Genomic DNA, 20,008 nt, shown 5'->3' on the forward strand with positions numbered 1-20,008 from the left:
TTAACACGTGGCGGGAAAATCTCTTCAAACAGAAGATACTTTCTATGAGACGCAAGGGCTGTCTTCAGCTTCCAACAAAGGTTGACGAGTAATATAAAATCTTCCATGTGTTCAAAATAAGGATCAGACTAAAATTAACCCCACTTGTAGACAGAAGGTAGCCAAGATGACACGATTACCCATTATGCTGGACGTGCTTCTCTTTAAAAGTGCAGAGACAAAAAGTCTTTCAAAATGAATTGTGTGCCCAGTTGCATGCAGGCAGTGTCTCTTGGAGAGACACCTCCCTATTTCTGTCTTCGGTGGACTACGTTTAGACCTTAAACAATTAGCCCTCTTAAGTTTGTTGGTTTTTAAGTCACCTTCTCTAGAAATTCCAGCATTTTGTATTTTTAGATGCTGGGGTCAGGGCAAGTGCAAGAAGGATGACGTTTTGTGCCTTTACAAGCAATTCTTTTTTTGACTTGAGCAGAACACAACAAAATGAATACTGAAAATGCTGCCTCATTCCATTTTAACCCATTAAGGTCAGAAGCACAAAGCATAAATACTGGTATATTCTTAGGAGGCTAATCCTATCAGAGTGAATTATTTATTTTTGAGAGAGAGAGAGACAAAGCGTGAGAGGGGGAGGGGCAGACAGAGAAGAGAGGGAGACACAGAATCCGAAGCAGGCTCCAGGCTCTGAGCTGTCAGCACAGAGCCCGATGCGAGGCTCGAACTCATAAACCGAGATCATGACCTGAGCTGCAGTCGGACACTTAACCGATTGAGCCGCCCAGGCGCCCCTCCAGTTCTCCCCGTCTTAAAACTCCTCAAGGTCCTACAAACTACACATATAGGCACATTTATTTTCTTGATCTGCTGTTATTCAATTGCAGTCATAAAAATAAGGCAAAGAAGCTACTTTCTATCTTGATTTTTTTCCCCTCTGACAATTCTAAATCGAGTGTTCTGTGAACAGTTTAGCTTTCTAAAGTATTTTTTCTCTTTTAAGGAGAGGAAGTGTGTGTTCTACTGGAGGACAGAACCTCCCGTCTTCTCAATTACACTAAAAAAACTCAGCCTCAGCCTCTTAGAATAAATCATACAAGAGGAGAAAGGAGGATGGCTTGAGAGAAAGAATGAAAAAACATACCGAATTGCATAAACATTTTAACTGTCAAAGGAACAGAGGCAACTCTTCATTTACGGTCACTTCTTATTTATGAACAGCCGGGTATGCTTACACACCACCCCTCTTTGCCTTTTCCTCCGTAATCAGGAGAAGCTAACCCCTAAGGTCCCTCAACTAAACCCTGAAAACCGTCTTTTCTCATTGCTTTTCATTCATTCATGCATTCACTCAATACATAGGTGGTGAATACCTATTATGTGCCATGCACAGTGTTGAGCAGAAATAGACCTTCTGGAGCGCCACAGTCTAGACTCATGAGCAAAAATAGCCTTTAATCAAACAATTACACGAATAGATGTAAAACCACAGCTCTGATAATGCAATGAGGGGGAAAAAAAAGTACGTGGTGCTGTAAGGATAGAAAGAGAGGAGAAATTGAACCTGACCTAGGAGTTCAAAGAAGGTTTTCTTGAGGAAGTGATCAAAGCTGAAATGTGAAGTTTGGATAGGAATTAATTCACCCAGAAGGAAATGGAGGAACTTCCAGGTTAAGTAAGTAGCCTATTTGAAGATCTGCGTGGGGAGGGGGCATGAGAATGACAGAGAGAGGACCCGTGTGGCTGAGGAGAAGAGGTCCAGGCAGCCTGGTGACAGCTCAGGCAGGAGAAGAGCCAGACAAATGGATCGAAGGCCAAAGTCGGATTCTGGTTTATCCTAAGGGAACTGAGGAGGCGTGCACCATTTATGGGTTTATCACAGGGCTGTGTGCGGTGAGGAAGAGGGGTCATGGCTGTTTGACGGGTGGTATTACATGGGGAAAGCGTGTTCCCTTGTATTCCTCCACCACTGCTTTCTCCCCCACCATTGTGCCCTTACCTTAGCACCTCCCAGATGCCTTATTTCTGCTTCTCACCCCTTGGTCATCCTGCTCCTTACTCTGGAGCTCCTGACGCCTCTTCACTCTGGGTCTCTGCTTCTCCCCATTTTGGTTTCCTCACTGTTGGGGCTCTTGCCCTCTTGGCCTAAGGCTACAAAATCCCCACCACCAATTCAGAGTTAAGTCAGGCAGGGACAGCGAGGTGAGGCATCTATTCAGGCACCCCGAATTAGAATTTGAATGTATTTCCCCAGAGAGTCAGCGGTACGCACGTCGTCTTAACTGTCTACTTCGGCCATGGCAATGGGTGACTTGGTTTCGATAGGCTGTTCTCGGAGTCGCCCATCTTAGGATGTTGTTTCTATGGGAAAAATGACTTGAACAAAGAACTTATAAGTAAACTCCCCAAGCCAATGCATTTTCCCATTAGGAACTGCCTTTATAGAAAGAAGTTCTTGTGTGGCGAGTACCTTTAGTGTTATTTCCCCCACTTTGTTTCTCACTCTTTGCAAATTGAACTCAAGTGTTGACTTCATGAAGAACTAACCAGGGAACCTGATGATAATCCCAATGAGAGGTTTTTTTGTTTTGTTTTGTTTTGTTTTGTTTTTGGTTCTTGTCATTGTTGTTGTTCCAACTCTAACCAGGAGTTGGTTAAGATCAACAATTTGAATTGCTAGTTTGGATAAAGTAGCCAGATTTTGGAAAAAAAAAAAATTCAAGCTAAGTGCCGAATGGATATTTAACTCGTTGTGAGATATGAATCTTTTCGCAATTACTGAATTTTGCAAGACGAAGTACATACTTGTGTTTGGCTTATGGCCATTCTTCTTGCCCACATTTATCAGCTGTCATTTTAGCTAGGCTGTCACTTTTGCTTTTTTCAATGAGGAATTCTTTTTAAAGCCCCCTTCCCTGTCTTCTCACACTGGGAGTAGGGAGGGATCTTCCTGGATGAAGTATTTGTTCAACAAATATTGTTGTGCACTTACTATATGCTGAGTAGTTAAGGTCCCGTGCTGCCATACGAAAGACAGGTGTAGTCCTTGTTCTTATGGACCATATAATCTACAGCAGTGCTGTTCGGTAGAACTTTCTGTGATGATGGAAATGTATTATGGTTACACTGTCCAATGCAGTGTATGTAGCTACTGAGCCACATGAGGCTAGTGGCTACTGTGCCCTTAAAATGTGGCCAGTGTAACTGAAGATCTAAATTTTTTGTTTTAGTTAATTTTTAAAATTATTTTATTTTATTTTTTCATCATGATAAGTATACTCTTTGATCCCCACCCCCCATTTCACCCATCCCGCTAGCCGCTTCCCCTTGGGTAACCATCAGTTTGTTCTCTGTAGTTAAGAGCCTGTGTTCTGGTTTCTCTCTCTCTCCCTTTTCTTCCCTTTGCTCATTTGTTATTTTTCTGAAATTCCACATATGAGCGAAATCATATGGTATTTGTCTTTCTTTGACTAACTTATTTCGCTTATCATTATACTCTTTAGCTCTATCCATGGTTGTGTAAATGGCAAGATTTCATTCTGTTTCATGTGGCTGAATATATACACATACACACATATATACCACATCTTTATCCGTTCATCTCTCAATGGACACTTGGGCTGCTTCCACAGTTTCACTATTGTAAATAACACTGCTATCAACATAGGAGTGCGTGTGTCCCTTTGAATTACTGTTTTTGTATCTTTGGGGTAAATACCCAGCAGTGGGTTGTAGGTAGTTCTATTTTTAATTTTTTTGAGGAAACTCCGGGAGGAAACTGTCTCCTGTGGTGGCTACACCAGTTTGCATTCCTACCAACAGTGCAAGAGGGTTCCTTTTTCTCTCCCTCCTCGCGAACGCTTGTTGTTTCTTGTGATTTTGATTTTAGCCATTCTGACAGGTGATGTGATATCTCATCATAATTTTGATTTGCATTTCACTGACATGAGTGATGTTGAACATCTTTTTATTGTCTATTGGCCATCTGGATGTCTTCTTTGGAAAAATGTCTGGTTCATGCCTTCTGCCCATTTTTTTTAATTGGATCATTTGTTTTTTGGGTGTTAAGTTGTATCAGTTCTTTGTATGTTTTGGATGCTAACTCTTTATTGGATATGCCATTTGCAAATATCTTCTTTTATCTAGTAGTTTGCCTTCTAGTTCTGTTGATTGTTTTCTTCTCTGTGCAGAAACTTTGAATTTTGATGTAGTCCCAATAGTTTATTTTTGCTTTTATTTCCTTTGCCTGTTTTATTTAATTTTAATTAATTTAAATCCAAATCGAAATAATGGCCATTGTATTGGATAGTACAGGTTTAGGGGTACAGAGAGACAAGTCTAGTAGGGTACAAAGAAAGTGAACAGTTGGAGCCTGGGAAAATTACTAACTACCTACACATTGTAGAACTAAAGGAAGAAGTAACTGAGTTCCAGATAATTGCCATTTTAAATAGGAGAAATGTGGGGTATATGACATGCACACGATCTTTTGGGAAATAAGTTAAAAAGTCTTAATAAAGCTGAAGCCACTAAAAAAAGACGTTTGACCATTCACTGGCTCTTCTCCAAATCTACACGGATGCACCTACCTATTGCATTCCCCTTAAAAAGGACCCTGTGAGGATTTCTAAAACCAAATGCTCAAGCACTTTGAGCATTTTGGAAGTCATAAGGGACCCTTACATTATCATTGTGCTAGAAATCATTACTGAACCGAGCTGCATAACAGGAAAGAAGTTGAGCTTTTAAGGATAAATGGGTCATGCAATGATTTAAATCACCATTGAAAAAAAATCTAGCATAAAACGTTTTGTTCTGGAAGAATATCACCCATTTTAGAAATCAGTTCAGAGGAACTCTTTGGCTAGAACAGTTTGTATCAGAAAGAGTTGTTTAAAAGTTGTATGTTGTGTTACTGGTAGCAACAGGCTTCAGAGATGTTTTGTAGTTGAAAGTCACCATACCTAGCTTGCAGCTGCTAATCAAAGAAGGAATTAGGGAAAGGAGGGAAACATTTTCCCTCGTATGTTGAAAAGAACAATGCCAGGAGAAAGCTTTCTTTGACTGGGAGGAGTTGGTCATGGGAAGGGGGGGCAGTCTGCAGAAAGAGAAAGAGTGCTCTAAATGTCGGTGATCAACTTGTGCCTCTTTTATGTTTGGAGAGACGGTTCAAGACCTTTTATGTTTGGTGAGACCGGCTCAAGACTGGGTTTAGACCCCAGTGCAGCTAAGGCACTGGGGCTGGGAAGGAAATGAAAGCTGTGCATTTAATTGTTTCTAGAAAGCGGATAAGAGAAAAGAGACTACATTCAGATAGAGAGGGGCACCTAGGGTTAGGCCTACGCCGGATTTGGCTCGAAGGCAGAGGATAAAGCGTGGATTAAAAAAGCAGCCCAATCAAGTCTGGAGGGAAGGCATAGGTTAGATTAAATGGTGATCGAGACAGATTTCTGGGAAAAGTACCTGTGAGAAATTCAGCTTTATGCTATTTAAAAGTTGTTCGAAACACACTAGAACTGAAATAATGGGCAATATATTTTAAACTTCATTGACTTTGGCCCACTTGTGTCCGTCACAGGAATCTCAACTAAAAAGAAAGAAATCACCTTCTTGCCTTCCACCACCTGGTGACAGTTCTACGTGGAATATATTTCCCTAAGACATTTTTTTCACCTCTATATCTGTTTCTTTATCACTAGAATAAGGGTGTTAATATCTATTTCTGCCTGCTTCCCAGAAGTGACAAAGAAGATAACAAGTGTAAAACACTTGGGAAATAGAACATATGCAAATATAAGCAATTTCATTTATTATTTGAATGGCAAATAATAGCCCTGAAAGTTAAATCTGTACACTTGCACAGAGGGTGATTACAACAAACACTGGGATGTGATTTACTCTCCCTACTGGCCAGGTGAAGGAAAATGGGCAATGGAAGAAGCCAGAACATGTGCGTCCTGGGGGGCGTGGGGGGTGTTCACTCAGTAGGTGGATTTCTGAGTATTTCAGGAGCTGGACTTGTGAATGAAAAGACTGGAACAGGAACATTAAGTAAGGTCCAAAGTCTTTTCTGTCCATAATAAGGAAAATCTAAAATGTGGATCTGTTTTTAATTATGGGGTAACCTTTGATGTGTGCATACTGTTAGTTCCAGACACACATATAATATTTTGCCTGTTCATTGAGCAACTCTAGGTGAAGATGAACAAATAAAAATTACCCCTGCTCTCTGATTCACAAGAGCCAGGCTGTCCTGTGGTTTTTTGACTTGGAACAATCTACTCCTTTTGGGGTATGGTATTCTTACCTTTAGAATCAAGTCCATCCAAGTTCTTGGGTTCAAGGATCCCGAGATTAAGGACACATGAAAAGCTTACTTTAAGAAGGCTTACTCAGAGGTGCCTGGGTGGCTTAGTTGTTTGAGGGTCTGACATCGGCTCAGGTCATGATCTCATGGTCCATGAGTCTGAGCCCCGAGTTGGGCTCTGGGCTGTCAATGTCAGCCTGCTTTGGATCCCCTGTCCTCTTCTCTCTCTGCCCCTCCCCAGCTCATGCTCACTCTCTCTCTCAAAAATAAACATTATTATTTTTTTTTAAAGTCTTACTCAAAAAAAGTAGCTGGAATATGGCCGGATTTTTCAACTCCTTTTCAGATTATTCCCTTTGTCTTAGTCACGGTAGGCTTCAGGAAAGAAGGTGAGGCAACTCCCAGTTTGTGAGTTCAAGCCCACGTGGGGCCCTGTGCTGAGAGCTCGGAGCCTGGGGCCTGTTTCGGATTCTGTGTCTCCCTCTCTCTCTCTGCCTCTCCTCTGCTTGTGCTCTGTCTCTCTGTTTCTCAAAAATAAATAAATATGATTAGAAAGAAAAAGAAAAAAGGCCCACAGAGTTGTGGTAAGCATCGCATGCACCTAAGGGGCTCCGAACCCAGGGTTCTCAGAGGAAATTTGCCTGATTGGGGAAGAGCAAACTCACATTTATTAAGTGCCAACAGTGTGCAGAGACAGTACCAGTCGCTTGAAATGCTATCATTTTGTCAACCGGGGAACAGCAAGAGTTGAATGATATCTTTGTTTATGCAATTTGGCCAGAAAGTGAAGTCCAATTCTGCCAGGTGAATCCAATTTCCTATCGACCTTCCCTCACATTAGACACCATCCGTGTGGCTGCTTGGCCATCCCTCTTTCCTGGAAGTGTCACTTTTCACATGCTCAATTATCTTAGCAAATTTGTCATCTCGGTCATAACCAGGCTTACTTGAAGGGATGTCGTCATCATCCGTGCGTTCCAAATACATATTTTCCCCCTAAGTATGTGGGCCTTAAGATAGTGTCATTGTCTCCAGAGCCAGATAGAAGAAGGCCACGTTTGTGTTTCGAGTCTTCAGACCCTAATTTCTTTGTTCCAAACGCTGGATCCTCGCTGAGTTTCCACAGGGAGAGAGAACTCCGGGACGAGGGAGGCTGGGGCCATGCATCTGCGGGGCCCAAGTCCAAAGCAACACGCAGGCTGTCCTTGCGGGACGTTTCTTTGCAGAGTCTCTAGAATACTTGAATTTTTTCTTTTCTTTTTCTTTTTCTTTTTTTTTTACTATTTCAGCAGCTCCCTTTATGAGGACTTGTTCTTCTCATCCACAGAAGCCCTTTTCAAACAGTACCGAGAAAACTGATAAGAAGGAAAAGCATTCACTGAAGGGTTCCCAGAAAGCAGGCATTCGATTTAACTACAGGGCAGTGCAGCTCCGATTAGCACGGGCCCAGCTGACGGCAAGGTTGCCAGGCAGCACTTGTTCAGCCAAGGGTGAGAGTGGAATTGAAGCGACCATGTGGTTCGTGTTACCAGTTTGCAGCTTTTTCAGGTTTGGAGAGGAGAACGTCACCGGCGATGATGACTCCGTTTGGAATGGATACATTTTCCGCGCGGTGTTCAGCAACTGCTGATTTGTTTGAAATCCTAAAGTCCAGAGGCACCTTTTACAATGTGGACAAGATAAAGCACAGGATATGTCAAGATCCTACCACATGCAAATAATGCAGTTTCTGGCCAAGTCTTCTTTTAGAGAAGGGAGGAAAAAAGAAAAAAAAAAAGAAAAAAGAAAAAAAGCTCTCCAGCATCTCTAAGCTGCTACTTACAGCCTTTATAAAGATAGTACAGGAAAAAGAACCCAGAGTCAAACAATAAGCTAAATTCTGCCTTCCACTTGCTCACACCATCTTCTCTGAAGTCAGAGTTGATTTTTTTTTTTTAAAATGTCTCAGGTTAGAACTTGCCCCAAAATAATCAATTGGTGTAAGCTTATGTTAAACCCTAAAATGCAAATGTTGTAATTTGTCCTTTATTACCTACATTTTTTAGTTTAAGAGAAGAGAGAGAAATCTGGGTTTATTCACACTTTGAATCCTCCTGGGTATTCTTGGAAATATTCTTCTCAGAAAGTCTGAAACACGAAATTGGAACAAATGATTCAATTCACAGACAAATTTGCAAAGTCATCTGGTTTGCTTGCGTTGAGTTGAGTCAAGTACTTTATGAATTAAGCCCTTCCTCAAAGACGCACATCCGTTGCCCTCTCAGTGGGCCACATCAAGGTCCCACAGCGTTGCTTCTAATCTTTATCCCTTAAAGAGACACATTTTTAAAAAAACTCCTATTTTTTCAAAATCATTTTAGCAGAATTCAAGTACCTCGTAAATGTTCTTGCCTTCTTATAGCATTTTAAGGATTCTGGGAAAGCCACTAAGATACCGTACTCCTGGAAGCAAGATCTTTCCGTCAGAGGTTATAAAGCAGCAGAAACCAGAAAGAATCCATAGCTGGTGCAGTCATACATTCTGCAAAGGCTTTCAAACAAAGAAAAAATATAACTTGTCAGTCAGGATGCCCTGGTCTAAACAAAATGCAGTTTTGCTTAAAGAGACGCTGTCAAACGTAGTCATTTGGGCTCCAAAATTATGCTTTGCAAAACACTAAATTAGTTTGGTCAAAACATAACCTTGGCTCTCAAAACATTGTCAGAACTTTCCAAGTTCAATAAAAGAAGGCAGCATTTGTGGGTTAGGTGGACGTTGTCCTCTGCATTTATTCTGCCAAGTATCCATCGAGCCATCTTCTGTCTGTCCATCCATTCACCCAACAAGCATTACCAAATTTTTATTACGTGCCAGGCACTGTGCTGGACTCAGGACACAAAGAGAAAAAGACACATTCATAGTCTCGAGGCCAGGAGTCCTAGTGAGGGGATAGGCGGGAATAATAATTGTAGTCAAATGCAATGTAGTCAAATGACCACTGTAATGGACAGCTGAGTAGGCGAGAAGCAAGAGTGGCAGTGTTGTGTTAGCTCAGGATACTCTCGGAGCTAAGCTGAAGACAGACCATTCTTTTCAGATGCTCCTAAATATTCATAGAGGACCTCGTGTCTGAGATCACCTTCTTTTTTCTTATGAGATGCACAATTAATGACACTATCACAGGGAACACACCACCACAGGGACATACAACTAAGATATCCAAAGCCATGTTTCTCAGAAGAGGGAGTTTTCCTGGAAAGGTGGAGGAAGACAAGGGGAAACTTTGGCAACGGCTGATTGGTAGGTTATCCCCCACTAGCTGGATCTACGTATTTTTCTCCCCTTTCAGGGAAACAAAAGAGGATGCAAATGAGTGACTGACATTATTGTGTGGCTAATCTGAATGTGATCTAATTTACTTAAAAGCAAATATTTTGAAAACTCTTACAGCGACAACTTATCCCTGGAAGATTTCAAATAGATGGTGACTGTTGGGCTGTTTCGTTGCAGTTGACAATGACTTGTTTCAGAAGCTTACCAAAGGCATCTTTGAGGAGTTTATATTCTCCCGTGGTTACATAGCTTTTCGATACATCACTTTGGGAACAAATTAGAGCAAATACATTTGATTTTATAATTTTATTTTTGATGACACTACGTGTCACCAGCCACATAAATGGTGGCAACCAGAGCTGCCCTCCTACTTTCCCAACACTAAGAATGGTCAGACTCAATGGTTATTTATGGCCAGGGAAGTGCCCTCTCTGCCAGACCGCACTTGAGCAGAGCCCCAAAGCGAAGTTCAGAAGGCAAACGTGATAGTCTTAGGGCAATTCTTCTGAAGGCCTTTGACTTCTAACAGCACATGCCAAAGGATGTAGCGCGTAATTTATCCATTAGGTCAGGGGTGGTGGTGGTGGTGGTTGGGGTGGGGTATTCTCATCCTGGAGTCTGTAAGCTCAGGTGACATATGGACTAGGAGATATGCCAGGCAAGGCGGTGTTCTCTTTATGTGATAGGTTAAAAGTGTTGTGTCTGTCCACACAATGGAGCAAACTGTGGCAAAACCAATGAATCACTTAGAATTTCTTCTTCTTATCTTTGCACAATCCACTCAAGACCAATCTGTTGGGGCAGTTTGCTGATCTTTTTCAGTCACCAATGCTTCAAATTAAAAAAAAAATCCTGGATCAGTGGTATTTTGGTCCATTTTTCTCCTTCTAGTCACTGAGATGCCACTGATATTTCTAATAAATAAACTGTCCTAAAGCCATTAAGAGGCTTTAGGGTTTACCAAATTAAAGGCAGGGAAGAAACGCATTATTGCAAAATGTGATTCTTTATATCTCCTCACCGTCTATCTCAGGATTTTCCCTGAATGTGTGATGTCAGCCATGGTCACCTTGACTCCGCATTGCTAGGAACTGCTCAGTGGCTCAGCGCGCGACCACACTCAGCTGCCAGAGGAGGTAGCTGCTTCCTGGCAGGTGTCGGCAGGTATTTCTGAGGCCACGTGTGTTCCTAATGCGTGCTGCAATAATCTGCTTGGCTATTTCATCTTGAGAAGTCCATAATCAATGTCTATTCATTTAACTCAAATATATTTTTTAAGTTGGAAAAAGAACCAACCAGCAAACCTTCAGTCCACCAATGGGGTGTGAACACTTACCATCTATTGTTGTCCTGGGGGCAGCCCTGTGAAGATGTCTGGATGGAACCATCAGAACTGCCCCCTGGCCATGTGGTGCTTAGAACAGCCTTCTATGCCCTCTGACCGGAAGAGGTAGGTTTGGAACAGAATGGCGAGTCTATGGATACAATGCCCTATATGGGAAGGCCTTTTCTCCCTTCTCTATTTCCTCCAATTTTCTGATGTCCAGAGGGGTGCTGGTCTCTTCTATGGTTTGTGATTTGGAGGCTTTTCTTTCCTGCTTATTCCTGAAGGCCTCTTTCCTCAGTGCTAGTCTTTGTCTCCCCTGTATTCTTTAGCTCATTCCTCCATGGAACCTAGCTCCGCCACAGGCACTCTCTAGCTTGGAAGCTGTGTCCCTTTCTTGTTTCTTGGATTGAACGCCTTCAGATCAGGAGCCCTGCTGGGAATTGGTCTGAACTAGCCCTGCTGCCCTCTCTTCTGTCCTCACCTCTCTTCCTGCCCTGGATTTACTCCAGTGTTGCCAGCTCTTACCTGGCCTCCCTTCTGTCTTAGGGTTTGCCCCACTTGCCAACTCATTTCCTCTATGTCTATTTCCCTCCAGTGCCTTCCAGCACAATGGAATTTAGTGCTGGCAACAGGCACCTGGGTGTGAATTATTTTATTTGACCCTTGGTTGACAGCTAAGATTGACAAACAGGGAAAACAGACATGAGAGTTTTGGAAACTTCTAAGGTGAAGCAGGGAGAAAGGGGAAGGCAAGCCCTGAAGGAGAGGTGGAAAGACAGAGGCAGCAGAAATTGTGGGGATAAAAGGCAAATTGGACAATCAGCCTTTAACTTGTTTACACAGCCTTCCAGCTCTGGTCCCTCTGAACCTGCCGGGTGTTGCCCAGTACTATTGTTGTTTTTGTGCACATCCGTGTCAATTCATCTATGCATTCTACACATTTTCCTTGACTTCCAGTGCTAGGCTGATCATATTACAGGCACCAGGCCTACAATGGTGAATAAACTGCTCTCCTGTAGTCTAGTGGGAAAGAGATATGAATCAAATTATCCATGATAACTATGCATACAGGTGGATGAGATCTATGCTACAGAGAGAGGTTGTAGTAAGAGAATTTGTCCAGGTCAGTGATGTCTGGGAAAGTACAACTGGGGAAGTAAAAAACGTTGCTGAGATTTAGTGGAAATATAGGCTAAAACTCAGTGAACAGAGAAAGAAATGTCTTTTACTGGAAAAAAAGAAGAGTATGAACAACAGCCCTGGGGTAGAAAGGAGCATGATAATTCACAAAACTGAAAGAAAGCCCGAATGTCTGGGAGGCAGAGTGGTGGGATATGTTAGGGGGCAGGGCTAGGAAGCTGAATGGAGGCTCTTACAAGCACATTAAGCATTTTGTTCTTTGTCCTAAAAGCAATGGGAAGTTATCTACCGTGTAGCAATTTGCCACCAACTTAGTGCCTTAAAAAATAATAATCATTTAGTATCTCACAGTTGCTGTGGAGGAGGAATCCAAGGGCAGCTTAGCTGGGCAGTTCTGGCTCAGATCTTTCATGAGGTTGCAGTCAAGATGTCGACCAAAGCCCTATTGTCATCTGGAGTCTTGGTTGGAGCGGAGGGTCTCCAACGTGGCTCCCCTACATATCTGGCAAATCGGTACTGCCTGCTGGTGGGATGTCTCAGCTCTTTATCACATCGACCTCTCCACGGGGCTTCTTGAGTGTCCAATGCCATGGCAGCTGTCTTCCCTCAGAGCTACTGATGAGCGAGAGAGAGAGGGAGAGAGAGCCATCGTTTTTAAGAGCTGGTCTCAGAAGTAACACGGTATTTCCATCACATTCTATTTGTTAGAAGTAAGTCACCGACTTACTTCTATGAACATTGAAAGGGAGGGCAATTAAGCTCCACTTTTCGAAAGAGGTAGTGTCACATCACTCGGGGCATATTTTAAAAATCACAAAACCATTAAAGGGCGTTAAGCAGGAATGGTGACATGACCAGATTTGCTTTTCAAAAAATATTACTCTAAATGGAAGACAAATTAAATAGGGCCAGTGTCAGTTAATAGATATTAGAGCGATCCAAAAAGAAATTGCTGGTAGGGTGGAATAGGATGCTGGTGAAGATGAAGAGAAGCAGAAACAAAAGTTTCAAGATACATGTGGAAGGTAGAATGAGTCTCAGCAATCAATTGGACTTCACAGTTGAAGGAGAATAAATATTATACATTCCTAGATTTCTGGTTTGCATAGGCGGATGTTGTGGCATTCAGTGGCATAGAAAATGCTAGCAGAATGCCAATTTGGTCTATCAGAGGTAGTGGAGGGAATCATGGGTTTTATTTAAATGTATTACATTTGAACTGTCTTTGAAATGTCCAGGTACAGTTGCCAAGTAGTTCCTTGGCCGTAAAACTCCGGAACTAAGATGAGAGTTTGGCGCTAGACATATAAATTGGTGAATTATCCATGGATAATCCATAGACAGGAAGTAAATCGTTGGGTTTGATGAGACCGCTAGAGAAAGAGCAAATGACCTGGAAAGAAAAAAGGGTCTTGGGGTATTGGAGTTTTGGCCAGCAAGTGTGCACACTCTTCTTTTCTTCCTGTGGGAGGAGTCTACTTCCTTGTCCCATCGGTGCTGGCTGTGGCCCTGTGATTTGGCCAGTGAGGTACCAGCAGGTGGACAGTAGCAGGTGCTTAAAACGTGTAGAGGAACTTTCCCTTTTGTGCTTTTTCCTCTTGCTTTGAAAAGAGCATGTCTTAGATAGCCACTGGTTCATGGAGAGATTAGCAGACCTGCGTCCAACCCAACGTCTGAGGCCAAACCTGGCTGAGGCTGGCCTGTATCAGCTGAGTTCAATGTACAGATATATGAGCGAGAAAAAAAATGCTTATTTTTTTATAGGCCAACAAAAGGTCAAGAGTTTTAGTTTAGTTATGCAATATTGTTTTGGTACTAGCTGGCTGATACAAGGGTTTAGGAGCTAGTAGAAAAGAACAGTCTCTTAAGTCCTTACATGCATTTGAAGAGCAGCATGTATCTCTGGTACATGACTGTGTTAGCAAAACCGAACATAAAGTCTTGGTCAGGCATCTCGTGAATGCAGGCCTGGACCACGATCTAATGTAGGCATGGCTGTTTATCTACCATGAATTTCTATAAGTCATGCACATATATTCCTAAAATATATTCCCCCAAGCAGGTTTTCTCAGGTAACACGAAGAGTTCCACCAAACTTGGATACAGCAGTCATCAAAATCAACAACTGCCTCCTTTCCCTTTCCCCAAATACTCTTTTTTATTACACGTTGTAAAGAAATGCTTTAGAAAATGGATGCTCTATCCGTATACTATGTTAATATTTTAGACCATACTTTATCGTTGTTGTTAAAGCAGATTTCAGGAGAGCAAATTTTTAAATAAAAAAAAAAGTTATTAGTGGCACTGAACAAGACTGTAAATAGTGTTCCAGTGGAATGAAGGCATTCAGAGTGGCTCTTTTGGCTACTAACGTTTTCATAAAAGCTTTGATTACTTGTGAGGTAATTGTGAGAGATGATGAGTTAGCCTCAAAGAAAGGAAGATAGTTTCTCTAGTTTAGCAGCTGTGGAATCTTTGGGTAATTGCTGGAATATTCCTTTTTAGTCAACTTAAAGCTTGCTTTTTTATGGCACAGTGGAATGCTTCATCTGAAATATATATTTTAACTTTATCTTATTTATAACCATCTTCTTCAGGGTAACTCTAAACTATAGTTGAAAAGAAGAGCACTAGGATTTATATGTTACCTCTATTAAAAAGGAAGAAGACTCTATAGGGAAGGCAAAAAGGAGGCTGCATTTAAAATATGTGACGGTCACATTTTGGTATTAAAATGCGATCTCCCCCCTCCCCACACCCCACATGCACAACTAAGGTCCTCATCCTAAATGTCCACAAAAATCGTGTGTCTGGGTGCACACAGGACGAGTGTGGATGTCCAGTGTTCACAGGGGACATGTGAAATTGCAACTTGCCTAGTTTGACCACTGTGTGAAATTTTAAAGTATAAACATGATCAAAAAAGAGGAGTGGCTTCAAAAATGGAGAAACAACAACATTCCATTCTCCCAGAACCTTTTCAGTCTCTCAGTCAGACCGCTGCCCCCACTCCCTTCTCCCAGCAGTCACTAGAAACAACATCCAATTCCCCACCCCATCCCCCGCCTCAAAGTAAAGGGCACCATCAATTTTGAGAAAGAAATTGTCTAAATAAGAAAACTTACTGGAGTGGATAGTTTCTCACAGAACCTGCCAATCAGCTACAGATGCAAATCTGCCTTCCTTATCCCTCACCCCACCCCTGAAGAAGGGAAAACAATGTAACTCCCCAGGAAAAACTTCACTTTTCAGCTAGAGAGTAATACTAATGCCACGGCCATCTTGGAATATTTTGCTTGTACTTCCCTTCTTCCTTCACACACACAGCTGTGTGTGTCTGTGTGTGTCGTGTTTTTTTGCCTTTTCATTTCGTTCAGGTTTCAAAAAGGCTATTTTAGCTAAAAATATCACACAAACATGGTTAAAAAAGCAAACAGAAATGTATGAAATTAAAATGAAATCTCTCCTTCTCCACACCCATGAGCCCTGTTCCCATTCTCTTAGACTTCCAACAGCAAAAGTTTTGTGAGGGAAAGAGGGTGTGTGTGCGTGCGTGTGTGTGTGTGTGTGTGTGTGTGTGTGTGTGTGAGAGAGAGAGAGAGAGAGAGAGAGAGAGAGAGAGAGAAAGGAGGGGGATGGGAGGAAGAGAGTGTTAATATTGTCTTATTTTTAACTGAAGAAAAAAATATATATCACACACATACACACTCCTCCTTTCATGTGTCTTTTACCAAAACCCAGAAAACAAATAAAAAAAACCCCAAACCTCTGCTGTTTAGAAGTCTACAGGAATTGCTGGTTAAAGGTCTTTCAGATTAAGTTCATTCCAAAGACTTTCCAGTATAACCAAACAATGAGAAACACTGGTATCCAGCCAGTCACAGCCCCTGCCATCTCTGATTTAGTGTAATTCGATGATGATTAACTCAAAGAGGAGACAGAGATGGGCTCATGTCATAGGAAAACAAACAGACAACAGATCCCCTCCGTTTATTCGTATTTAAACTATCTTATTTTTATCTATTACCTTAGAAAATAAAGGCATGTATGTTGAGGATGATTTTGTTGGTAGAGTCAAGTCTCTTGGGCCTTGCATTTTCATCGTAATTATAAAGGTTTGTGGAATGTTCTCTGAGAACAGAAACCCTTCCTCAAGGACTTGTTTTTCCTAGAATATTAGGAGCGTCTCTACTAGGTAAGCAATGATGTCAGTGCAAATGTTTTAAGACTCTCCTTTCCCATCCAAGTTGGCTTAATATGTTTTAGTTCTTTTACTTGACTGTTTTTAAAACAGATTGAAAAATTTGCTCACTGAGAGAACAATGATTAACTAAATCTGTAAACTGCCATGTCACTGGCTATCAATAGCCTAAAAGAAAAATCTAAATCCATGACTAATGGCCTGAGAGTCAAGTACTTGCTTTGAGGAGCCTCTTTAAAGTGTTATTTTTGAGATGTTTGGGTTTTTTTCTTCTTTCCCCATGTCATTCTATCTTTTTAAAAATGTACACACTCTATTAATAATAAAGAAATATTTATTCTTTATTCTCTTATTTTTTCAGTCTTTATTTTCTTTTTTACTACATACTTAAGTGTCTATAGTCGGTTTTTCTCTGAGGATCTGTTCTTGCATTTGCTATGAGACAGTGTAGGGTACGGGTTAAGAACGTTGGCCTTGGAAACAGCCTCTCCTGACTCAAGCCTTACAAGCTGCATGGCTTAAATTAACTTTCCTCATCTCTTTCCACCCCAGTTTTCTCAACTGTAAAATGGGCATACATTTATAATTATAATGTGAACTTGACAAGGTTGTTGTAAATATTAAATGAGAAAATGTCAGCAAAGCTCTTAATGTACTTCTGTACCATAGTGAAACTTTAAAAAATAAGATATATGAAATGTTCAAAAGTTTAAAAAGTTTAAAAAATAAGATACATGAAATGAAAAATTTTAAACTTTCAAAAAGACCCCGAGTGAAAAAAAAAAAAAAGAAATCAAACTATGTGGCCTTGGATAAATAAAGCTTAAATTATATCTCTACATCTTTCTATATCTCAAAGTCAATGATAGTCAATTCTATGCCAGACAGGAAGTAACTGACAATCTGGGGATGGCCATAGCAGTACACTGGTCAATGAATGTGGAGGACAGGTCAAGAGAAGTTATGTAGATCATAGAGAGGATTAGCCCAAATGGCCTAGGGAAAAATATGTATTCATGATTGAATTACTGATTGGCGGGAACAAAAAAAAAAAAAAAATGACTAGTATAAGGGGCTTATACATTGTTGCATCTAGAGACGGAACTCAGAGCCAAAGAGATTACTGACTACTTTCCCTTTTGATCTGAAAAATTTAAAATCCCAATATATCAAAGTTATAGCATAAATTCTCATCAGTTCCTTTTCATATGCATTTTCTCTAGAATTGGGGCATTCACTCCTTCTGCAAAGAGTCCGTGTGCATCTCTTTATTTACCATGGCCAAGCCCAGTGGCCCTGCTCTCAAGGCTATTGAGGCAAACCTGAATTTCAAAAGAGTATTTTGGGGTATCACTGGAGCCCTTCAGAGACATCAACCACTTTTGGTGGGGTCGAGGTGATGTCTGGTATCTTAGTTAGGAAATGACATCTGAGATCATTCTAAAACAGGAATAAGAGCAGAATTAAAGGGGAGAAGATGGAGACAGTGGACAGACAAGATGAGCAAAGAGGTAGAAGAGATAGATTGGTTGATAGTTGGAGATGGACCCAAGGTCAAAGGAGGGTTTTTAATGAACGAGAGAAACACGGAGATATTTGCAAGTTTGAGGGGGATGTCAGAACAGAGACAAAGATCTAAGGTACGGGAAAGGGGGGGCAATTTCTCAGAGGAGGTGGTGACAGCCTTTAACGAAAAGGAAAAACACCCCACCCACATTCTGGGGCTAGAGAAAAAGCAGATGTGGGGACAAACTCTGATAGCTATTATTGATTTCACTCTGATTAGGAAATGGATTTTTCTTTGAACACCATGGTAGAAAAACCCATTTGTTTACTTAGAATTTTCCTGAATGCAAAAGAAATAGGAAAAAAAGAAAACAGGGAAATGAATTTTATGGTTAAATGACTGTCAATGCTCTATAAGGAGGACATTAACTTCAAATTTGTTTTCCTATTTCATCCATCTTGCAAAAAGATTCGTTTTATGTGGGTGTCAGTTGGCTGAAAACATTTTACATTTTTTATAAAAATCTGAGTGGTTTAAAAACTGTGTATACACAAGGCAGGGGCATTCTTCATATTATCAAATATTTGATTTCCTATGAGGTTAACATTTTTCATATTTTTATTTCTCTCTTTTATGAATTGTCAGTTTTGTCACCTGAAAGGAGGCTTTTTATGAAACCCCTTCAAGCTAAAATAAAAAGTCTAGGATCAAGAGAACTCAGGATGTTCTGATCTAGGGTGGATGAATTGGGAAAGCAGGAAAAAAAAAATAACCAAGACGGAAAAAGCTGCATGGAGATACAGACTCTCACATATGAAAGGGACTTCAGCGGTTCCTGGTCTAGTCAGTATCAAATGAATTAATCTGATGTGCAATCTCCCTGTGGAGTACTCATGTAGCATCAGTTTGATCACTTCTAGAAAGAGGAAGCTCCCTGCCACTTGAGGCTGCCCATTCCATTTTGGCTAAATGCTGATTTCCAAAAATATCTTTGGTGTGAAAGGGTCAAGGTTATTAATACACAATAGGAATAGCTAGTACTTACACAGAGCTTTCTATTGCTAGCTTAGTTCTAAGTGTCTTACACGTATTAAATCATTTAGTGCTCAGAGATTCATCTTAGGAGACTATTATTACCTCCATTTTATAGATGAGGCAAATGAAGCTCGGAGAGGTTGGATAGATTTATCAATGTCACACAGCTAGTAAATAATAGAACAGGGCATAGGACCCCAAAATTCTAGCTCTGGAGCTAAACCATGCGCTTAACCTCATCAATGTTCTTCCCTTCACTGAATGAATGTTCCGAAGTTTTTCTCACCCTTAGACTGGTCAGGTAGATTCTAGTGTCACCCACTCAGGTTTTTCCCCTTCTTTGATTTCCAAGGACAGATCTGCTGTGGTCAGCCTATTTGTTTAGGCTCTGGTGGGGCACCTGGGTGGCTCAGTTGGTTAAGCGTCCGACTTCAGCTCAGGTCATGATCTCACGTTTCTTGAGTTCAGGCCCCACATCGGGCTCTGTGCTGACAGCTCAGAGCCTGGAGCCTGCTTTGGATTCTGTGTCTCCTTCTCTTTCTGCGCCTCCCCCGCTCACGGTCTCTCTCTCTCTCTCTCTCTCTCTCTCTCTCTCTGTCTCTCTCTCTCAAAAAATAAACATTAAACAAAATTTAGACTTTGGTGATGCAGATTCAGCAACAGTAACGAGAAGAATAAAAAGCAAGCAGATGGGCTAAGGGAAGACATTTTTGGGAAATATGGCCCAGAGCCAACAGAGTAAGAGAAAATTTTTGGAGGGACAAAGGCAATTCTAAGAAGCATCACTGGAGATCGTATACTTCATATTGTGCAAGAAATGCAAGGGAGGAAATGGAATTATTCTTATGTTATTTTTTATTAGCTGGCACCATTCTAACACAGGACTATGTGGAGCATGGATTTAGCAGGGTTACATATCTGTGTAACCCACATTTTTCTTCCTGTTGTGTTCTTCTAGAGCCATCTGGCTCAGACATAGCCCTTCAAGTTTTTAAGGATGCTTATCCTATTCACCTTATTTTTTCCTCTTTTCTTGGTTAAACATTTCCATCAGTTACTTCTTTTTCCCTTTAAAAAATAGCTTATTGAGGTATAATTGACATATGATAAACTAACCATATGAAAAGTGTATAACTAAGTTAGTTTTGACATATGTATATGCCCACAAATCATCATCACAGTCA

The 20,008-nt window shown here is 41.1% G+C and overlaps 1 long non-coding RNA gene across 1 annotated transcript in view; it reads right to left on the reverse strand.

Annotated features, from left to right (window-relative positions):
* LOC123385557 overlaps positions 1-20,008 on the reverse strand; it is an 86,515-nt gene that overhangs the window by 38,956 nt on the left and 27,551 nt on the right. The window contains exon 3 of the long non-coding RNA XR_006598341.1: positions 12,431-12,696. This is a non-coding gene — a long non-coding RNA (uncharacterized LOC123385557). The remainder of the gene's footprint in view (positions 1-12,430; positions 12,697-20,008) is intronic.

This window comes from Felis catus, chromosome B2, assembly GCF_018350175.1.
Source record: "Felis catus isolate Fca126 chromosome B2, F.catus_Fca126_mat1.0, whole genome shotgun sequence".
Taxonomy (NCBI): domain Eukaryota; kingdom Metazoa; phylum Chordata; class Mammalia; order Carnivora; family Felidae; genus Felis; species Felis catus.